Raw genomic sequence first — 9,739 nt, 5'->3', positions numbered from 1 at the left:
GTGAAAAGCACAACTTTCTGTACAAGAAAAGTAATGTAATACACGTGCACTATAACAACACTCAACTCGCAATGAGGCTAAAACACAACTAAAACACGTTAAATTCGCATTATTACTTTGTTAAAGTACGGCTACGAGGACATCCGATATTGCTTTGTAACGGTTACAATATATACACTGTTACTCTAATTTGAACCAGTCCTGTCTGTGTTTTACTAGTTACTATCTTAGTCAAATTGATAACCTGAAGGCGCCGTTAACTTTGTTTAATACTCCAGATTGTGTACTTCTGAAAGTATATTCCTACCATTTAGAAAGGGTCTATCAGTCTCTTTTACACAAATATCTAACACCCGGCACAAAATATGCGACTCATATTCCTGATACAACCATCTTAAAAATTAACATATAAATTGTCTATTGTCACATGTTAATTTTAAAACGACATACGAAACAAAGCATGGACAAATATGCTTGCTTTGGGAGATAGGCATCGAACAAATCATGACTGACGGCTATTTAACGCCAACGTCCTATCAGGGGGTAATTCTTCGTCCTCGGGGTTCTCCACACGTGTCAGGGGGGAATCTCATCTCGTCTCATTATCGCGTCCCCTTGAGGTACGGGATCGGAAAAGTCACTTACGCTCTACAGTCAAATAGACGCACACAACAAAATACGTTTCAACTCTCGTCTTAGTCGGTCAGACAAGCACTCTATAAGACACAGCGCCCTGGGGAAAAATCCCCAAGACTATCGTAAAGCTGGCCCAAGACTAGCCCAAGACTGGACTGCGTCAGGACTCGCCCCAAGACTCTCTTGGACTGGACTACTTCTGTCCTCGTGTACTCGCCAAGACCAACTATAACAACTTTATTCATTTTCAAAACTCTAACCAATTACAAAACAGTATTAAGACTCTAAGGCGTGGCCTTCACACGTTCAACTAATCACACTAAGTACTGAACACATCATATCTTTTGATTAATCGTTCACTACATTAATAACTACGAATACTAAACTGTCAGAAATAGTAGTCCGAATAGCGACGGTTATCTCGTAATTAGTTCCAAATCACTGAGTCGAGTTCCGTCCAAAACTTCACAGACATTCAGCCATTCCGCCAATTAAGTCGATTAACAGATACGCAAAAACAAATTCATCACAATCCCATAAAGTTAGAGATTTACAATGGTGTCTCTTGCACGGTGTTTATTCCACTGGTTGCTACAAATCTTGTCTTCAAGGCACTGTCACCTATTATTTCTGTAAAGAAGATGAAGATTCAGTTACTAATTTTGTTGAAGATTGAAACGGATTATTAGTGTCCTCAATTCATTTGTTACGTCATTGATCTACCGAGAAGTAAAGCTATAATACAGCTCATCGTATCCTTTTCTTGTATCTAATTGTATCTGCTAGCACGTATGTGTAGATAAATACGATATGACCTGTTTGTAAAACTGGTTGGTCGCCTTGCAATTATTTCACTGCATCATTTGTCTGATCAAAATAGAAGCTGTGTAAATTGTTCGTAACACATAATAGTTCATCTAATGCTATAATATTAGATGCATTATTAAACAGTGTGATTAGACATATTATAGTATGTTCAGTGGCACAATGGTAGCCATCTTGGATTTATACAATTTAAGTTTCTTGCACATCTTGACTTATTTTGTTCAGCGCAATCATATTATCATTGTTTTTTCGTTCAAAAATCAACCATTGGTAGCATAAGCCCCGCGGAGATACCCAGCCCCGTAATCATAAAATCACCACAGTTTGTTTCATGCGCATATTAGTAGTATCGACATTCTTGTTTCGTGGATATGTAAATTAGAGCTTGGCTAAATGCCTGTATTTAGAATTATAGAGGATAGTGTGTGTTCTTTCGCAACTATTGAGAAGGTTGGACAAGCCAGATTCGAACCGTGACTTTTTTATTCGGAGTATCTATAACATCTATTAATACAATTTAATTGAGATAGCTCTACAATTGAAGACGTTCACATATATATTTGCTGTCATAGGGTAGGTATGCCAAAGCTCTGAATAAAGTCCTTCTTGTTTAAGAAATGATATAATTAAGGCAAAGTAATTTGTGCATTTGTTTCGTGGTATAAGTCATCACTGGTAACTCATCCCGTGACTTTTAGGAGAATCTGACTAACGTGAGGATAGTACACTAAAACACAACGGCTGCGATTAACTAAGATTATATCGGAAATGAGTCATTCTTAACATTGCGAGAATCGGTGACCTACAATTTCTGGTCAGAATGTAAAATACGATCCTTATCCTTGTATCTTGAGAAATAACTATAATCGGATGAGAACTGCCATTCTGTAGTAAGCGGTGAGCTCTTTCAATGTCAATACGTCAATAGTTTTGAAAGAATTCAGCAGCATATTTTTAGTTTCCTGCCACAAGTCTTCCCCATTATCAATCTGTTGTAAAACCACGAAATATCAAATTGCAGCGTCTAAGCTGGTTGTACTGGCAGTCTTGATCGTATTCGGTTGTCTCGGTCATCTTAAGCAGTTCTTTATTTTTCTTGCAGTTAACTGATTTGTTGGTTGGTTTTTTCTCCGCCTATACATCTAAGACAATGCGTTATACGTACAAATCGTGTTCTATGTACATACAATATTCCATTTTGGTATGAGGCTCGATGCGACATGCTTATTGCGAGGTCGCACGTGTCTATATCAAAAATGTTCTTCATTCACAAGAAGCTATTTCATCTAACTTCTAATATGAGTTTTTATATTCCATAATCACTTCAAAATGTATTACCACTCAACTCATTCATATTCTGTGCTTTGGCAAGTCAAAACACAGTAATGTGATTTTAAACTGACCCCTGATAATAACAAAACCGGTTAACACTAGTTGAACTGTTTTCAAAATGACATCAATAAGGCAACATGTTTACAAATCGCGTGGTCTGTGCATATGCAAGACAAAAGGTGCAGTAGAATACGCCAAGCATTATTGTTTTCTTTCTTTCTTTCTTTCAGACCAGGAATTGACTGAGCTAGTTTCCAGCAAGGATTCTGATAAAACAGCATAATTCTAGAAATACCCGAAATACACTGCGAAATAAAAAAAATACAAAGACTATTGTAATGCGATCTTTTCCACGTGTTCTCAGCCACGTAAAATGTGTAACTAGTCATTTTCCACCCGTTTTTGAAATTCGTTCATCGAGACAATTAACGTATAAATATTTGTTTTGATTTGATATAAGCGTGATGTTACTTGCTCTGAATGTTTCGTACGTAATCCTGCGCATCAAACTTTCGAAGTCACAGTCAAATCCCAAGATATGTTATATCAAACGCAATTCCGCAGTTGTCGGTCCTTGTATTCTCCCGTGTCTGTTGTTGCGTACACGACACCAAAAGCAACTGGATCTGACAGCTGGCCCTGTAGGCAGTGATTGTAAGTACACGGCATTTGTTTCTAACCAGGGGAATTACTATCTTTTCGAGCTTGTAGAAGTATGGAGATAACGTAGGGATGTCGATAGCAAATTCACAACGGCGGTAGGTTACGTGAAATGGCGAGAATATGGTCAGATATGCCTTCGTTTATCCGTCCCGAAGTCACGCGGGTGACGACGCAGTAGTGACCCGTGGCTGCAAAGGAATTTGCGGAGAAGTAAAGCAAGGATTTATTTGAAAGTAACCTTGCATGACAATATTGCTTGTTGCGAATTTCTGCATTACAACACAATTAATGAAATAAAATAAAAATACCAAGCGATTTCGTTGTCTGCCATCTTTCCCTGGACTACTTGTACTCCAAGAAGGCAGTGATAAAATCACGTCACGTGACGAGTGATCGCAAGCTGGGCAACTTCGATGCTACTCGTGTATCTCAAGGCGGAGAATCGAATACTGTCCCTGTGTAACCAAAGTCACACAAAAATCGAACATTCAAATATTTCAAATATTCCAAGAACAAATTACATCACAGATAAACATACAAAACAAATGTTAACTAACTATTTGAAGGACGAATTACAAAACTAAAGCATGTCTCGCCAATACAGTGTAGGTTTTTAACAAATTCGTACTCGTGCTTTAGAAACTCTTTGAAGTTAACAGGGCACCTTCTCTGTGCATGTAACATCCTGCAATTTCAATGTTTGCCTCAGTTTCAATCCCTTCAGCATGTAACATAAAATAGCTGAGTGATACACATGTGCAACTACTGGCAGAATAAAACCAGTAACGATATTTTGACTATTTAATTAATTGTTGATTCCGTTAAGAAAATGTTAATTTTCGACCAGATTTAATTCAACGCATATTCTCGGCAAAAAATAATGAAATTGTCGTTGCTGTAAAATTGAAGTAATTATCATGAATATATTATATTACATTTAGCCGTTTCATATATATTTAATTAGAAAAAAAACACCCCGGAAATTTAAAGGGGAACTAAATAGAGCCAATTTTGGTGTTTGTATTTATCAAGTTATGTATATTGATTATAAATTTGAAAAAAAAAAAATAAAAAAATGATTATCTTCAGAGTTATGATGATTTAAATATAAGAAACCATAAACCTGCGAAGGACTTCCGTTTGCGCCATCTTGCCATAAAAAACGCCCTCATGTGGTATAAACAGGTAAGGTAACAAAGCATGATGACGAAATAGTATCTGATTAAATATAAGCAACTTAGGGAGCCATAGCTGGCTGGACTGGTGAATTGACTTCTAGTCTAGGTTGTTTCGACTTTTACGTTAATGTTATTTACAAGCATATCAACATACAAACATTATGGATGTGCGATTGATCGAGACAGGCATTTTGTTTTGTTTTTTGTCTAACTGTCTAATAAATGCTGTTTCCAGTACTGCACTGTGCGGCGTGCAAATTATTCAAAGTATGGATGCTGGAGTATGCAATCTTGAGTTCCTAGGGTGGTGGTGGAAACATTTTCGTCCATGTATTCACGGGGCTGCACTGGCAAATCATGGGACAAGTGTCACAGGAACACCAAGCAGATTGTTCACAGACTTCCGTGTAATTTGAAATAAAACTTTCATCCGAACAAGGGGCATCGTCGACGATATACTCTCATCACTCACACTGGACTGATCTGAATCTTCACAGTATACCGTACTTCCCTGATCATAAGCCCGGGGGCATGAACACGTAAAGGAAAAGTAAGGGATGAGCTTGTGCCCGAGGACCAACTCAGAAAAAATGATTTTGTTTTGGGGTTAAACACTGTAACCATCTTGCAAACAACGAAAAATTATCCAAAAAAAAAAAAAAATATTCGTTCACCACGCCGGGCTCGGGACAAAAATACTTATTTTTGAAAAAAAATGCGTCATTGATTTGAACGATACTTACAATGAAGAAACAAACATGTTCATAAAAAACACACACATTTTATTACAATACGATTTACATACCGTCTGAATTTACGGTGAAATATATAATGGGTAGGGTCTGTGAGGAAACAGTGGACGAAGGCATTTATCATTATCTTCGTTTTGGTATGTTTTCGATCGTACGCAAACTCTCGACGCAAAACAATTTTCCACCATGAGGTTTTTCAGCACGATTTGACCTGGAACAACTTCCTTTGACATAACAGGTCATGTCTTTCATTAACCAATCAAAATGATGTGTCGTAATGATGAAATTTTCCGATTATTGACGATGATTTTTTAGCGCAATGCGGAAGTGAATTACCGCAATGTTAAAATGCGATCTGTAGCACTGATTGCAACGAAAAAAAGATGATTTTTTCCCCTAAAAACTGGCGATTCGCAATTTCCGAGATATAAACGACGGTTAATAGTAACCGTGGGTAAACTGAGTGTGGAGGAAGAATTTAAACACCTTTCTCGGTCGCCAACATGTCTCATCGTTCACCCTAGGCCTTTCATGATAGTCTCAAAGTAAACCATGCCCAATAACCAGGTACACGCCTTGACGATCACATTTTTGGCTTTTCGAAGGCTACTACTCAAAGAAATATGGATTACTCCAGAATTGCAACATCGATGTTTATCCTGAGTAAATGACAGAATAGAAACCATGCGAATCACGTTGTGTACGTTCGCCATGTACTCTGAACTTGAAATTAATGCGAGTTTTCTCATAAAACTAAAAGCATGAACCAAACTAACATGCCAATCACGATTATTATGAAATGAAACACACCTTTTACACGCATATTTTAAAGAATATCGTCGACGCCCAGTAAAAACCAATAAATAAATACCAAGTAAAAAGATATGGATGGGCTTCATACACAGGAGGGGCTTACGATCGGGGAAGTACGGTACTTTAACGCAATTGGGCTTTCACTCTCAGAATACTGTGTTTCAAACGCATAAGGCTCTAACCCAAGTTTTAAAAAGCACATTGTGCATATAAAATTTGAGTTTATACTAATAGTACACAATGCTTGGCAGCATGAACGGCTATGTACAATGGCGTATACGAATGCGATCAGATACTAAAACGTCATAGCATTGAAAAGTACCCGGATGTTAAATATGTTCGTTCGTTAATTATTCCCCTCCATGAATGGCCTCCATGGCAAGCACTTCAAATGCCTATCCAAGCTACAGTTATAATTAAAACAAAATTAAACCACTGCAATATTATTTCGAATACAGTTTAGAATATACACAACTATAAATTAAGGGCGAATTTAGGTTCGCTATATTAAGCCTAGTTTTGGATCCTATAAAAAAGTCGCATGGAAAGAAGTCTGAGTTTTCAAATCGTTGACTCATTGTTTGCAACGAGTTTCGGCCCGAGCTGTATGAACACAGTATTTTGTCAAAGATTCACGAGAAGAGTGTGTACAAGTGGTGTGCTATGAAGATCTCACGTGATGAGAATTGAAAGAGTCACGCTATTTGCGAGATCATCACAAAACCAAAAATACTAATGCAAATAATTAGTGTTCGTCTCGAGCTGTTTTTGCTCGTGGACTTTCTAGGCATACCAGCGATTCATGTCATGGTCATGCACGCAAATACACCGTCGCATTCATTGCGCCAAAAAAATGTTAACGTCATAATGTAAGAAGAGTCTCTTCACTGGAAGGATAATCCCCCTTTATATGTATTAATGATGCCAGTGATGAGATAGAAATGAGACCCGTATTACTTGAGGAAATCACATTGTTGTAACATGCTCTTTTCGACATCTTGCGCTTGGCCTTGGGCTGGCATGCCTATGACGGAGGTTATAATTAAATCAAGCTGGTTTTTCAGCAACTGCGGAAATCACTTTATGGTTTGAACCCCCTAATTAATTTAAAGCAAACCTAAATGCGGCCTTAATTTATAGTTGTGTATATTCTAAACTGTATTCGAAATAATATTGCAGTGGTTTAATTTTGTTTTAATTATAACTGTAGCTTGGATAGGCATTTGAAGTGCTTGCCATGGAGGCCATTCATGGAGGGGAATAATTAACGAACGAACATATTTAACATCCGGGTACTTTTCAAAGCTATGACGTTTTAGTATCTGATCGCATTCGTATACGCCATTGTACATAGCCGTTCATGCTGCCAAGCATTGTGTACTATTAGTATAAACTCAAATTTTATATGCACAATGTGCTTTTTAAAACTTGGGTTAGAGCCTTATGCGTTTGAAACACAGTATTCTGAGAGTGAAAGCCCAATTGCGTTAAAGTACCGTACTTCCCCGATCGTAAGCCCCTCCTGTGTATGAAGCCCATCCCTATCTTTTTACTTGGTATTTATTTATTGGTTTTTACTGGGCGTCGACGATATTCTTTAAAATATGCGTGTAAAAGGTGTGTTTCATTTCATAATAATCGTGATTGGCATGTTAGTTTGGTTCATGCTTTTAGTTTTATGAGAAAACTCGCATTAATTTCAAGTTCAGAGTACATGGCGAACGTACTCAACGTGATTCGCATCGTTTCTATTCTGTCATTTACTCAAGATAAACATCGATGTTGCAATTCTGGAGTAATCCATATTTCTTTGAGTAGTAGCCTTCGAAAAGCCAAAAATGTGATCGTCAAGGCGTGTACTTGGTTATTGGGCATGGTTTACTTTGAGACTATCATGAAAGGCCTAGGGTGAACGATGAGACATGTTGGCGACCGAGAAAGGTGTTTAAATTCTTCCTCCACACTCAGTTTACCCACGGTTACTATTAACCGTCGTTTATATCTCGGAAATTGCGAATCGCCAGTTTTTAGGGGGGAAAATCATCTTTTTTTCGTTGCAATCAGTGCTACAGATCGCATTTTAACATTGCGGTAATTCACTTCCGCATTGCGCTAAAAAATCATCGTCAATAATCGGAAAATTTCATCATTACGACACATCATTTTGATTGGTTAATGAAAGACATGACCTGTTATGTCAAAGGAAGTTGTTCCAGGTCAAATCGTGCTGAAAAACCTCATGGTGGAAAATTGTTTTGCGTCGAGAGTTTGTGTACGATCGAAAACATACCAAAACGAAGATAATGATAAATGCCTTCGTCCACTGTTTCCTCACAGACCCTACCCATTATATATTTCACCGTAAATTCAGACGGTATGTAAATCGTATTGTAATAAAATGTGTGTGTTTTTTATGAACATGTTTGTTTCTTCATTGTAAGTATCGTTCAAATCAATGACGCATTTTTTTTTCAAAAATAAGTATTTTTTTCCCGAGCCCGGCGTGGTGAACGAATATTTTTTTTTTGGATAATTTTTCGTTGTTTGCAAGATGGTTACAGTGTTTAACCCCAAAACAAAATCATTTTTTCTGAGTTGGTCCTCGGGCACAAGCTCATCCCTTACTTTTCCTTTACGTGTTCATGCCCCCGGGCTTATGATCAGGGAAGTACGGTATACTGTGAAGATTCAGATCAGTCCAGTGTGAGTGATGAGAGTATATCGTCGACGATGCCCCTTGTTCGGATGAAAGTTTTATTTCAAATTACACGGAAGTCTGTGAACAATCTGCTTGGTGTTCCTGTGACACTCAGGCTTGTCCCATGATTTGCCAGTGCAGCCCCGTGAATACATGGACGAAAATGTTTTCACCACCACCCTAGGAACTCAAGATTGCATACTCCAGCATCCATACTTTGAATAATTTGCACGCCGCACAGTGCAGTACTGGAAACAGCATTTATTAGACAGTTAGACAAAAAACAAAACAAAATGCCTGTCTCGATCAATCGCACATCCATAATGTTTGTATGTTGATATGCTTGTAAATAACATTAACGTAAAAGTCGAAACAACCTAGACTAGAAGTCAATTCACCAGTCCAGCCAGCTATGGCTCCCTAAGTTGCTTATATTTAATCAGATACTATTTCGTCATCATGCTTTGTTACCTTACCTGTTTATACCACATGAGGGCGTTTTTTTATGGCAAGATGGCGCAAACGGAAGTCCTTCGCAGGTTTATGGTTTCTCATATTTAAATCATCATAACTCTGAAGATAATCATTTTTTTAATTTTTTTTTTCAAATTTATAATCAATATACATAACTTGATAAATACAAACACCAAAGTAGGCTCTATTTAGTTCCCCTTTAAGTCGAGAATCACGCCGTACAAAATTCCGTACAAAGGTTGTTTCTACTATTGTTTTTACAATCCATACTTTTTATCTACAGAAACCATCATTTTTTACGTTATTTGGCGTATATACGACAATTAGAATGGGCTTATTTAACCAGAGACGAATGCAACGAACTAACT

The 9,739-nt window shown here is 37.5% G+C and overlaps 1 long non-coding RNA gene across 1 annotated transcript in view; it reads right to left on the bottom strand.

Annotated features, from left to right (window-relative positions):
* Window positions 1–677: 677 nt before the first annotated feature.
* The window catches only part of LOC146747505 (uncharacterized), a 31,524-nt gene continuing 22,462 nt past the window's right edge, over window positions 678–9,739 (bottom strand). The window contains exon 2 of the long non-coding RNA XR_014929037.1: window positions 678–1,266. This is a non-coding gene — a long non-coding RNA (uncharacterized LOC146747505). The remainder of the gene's footprint in view (window positions 1,267–9,739) is intronic.

Source organism: Saccoglossus kowalevskii, chromosome 3 (assembly GCF_978046115.1).
Source record: "Saccoglossus kowalevskii chromosome 3, keSacKowa6.1, whole genome shotgun sequence".
Classification (NCBI taxonomy): Eukaryota; Metazoa; Hemichordata; class Enteropneusta; family Harrimaniidae; genus Saccoglossus; species Saccoglossus kowalevskii.
Note: the sequence above shows the minus strand (reverse complement) of the source record. Positions and strands in the feature narration are given on the sequence as shown.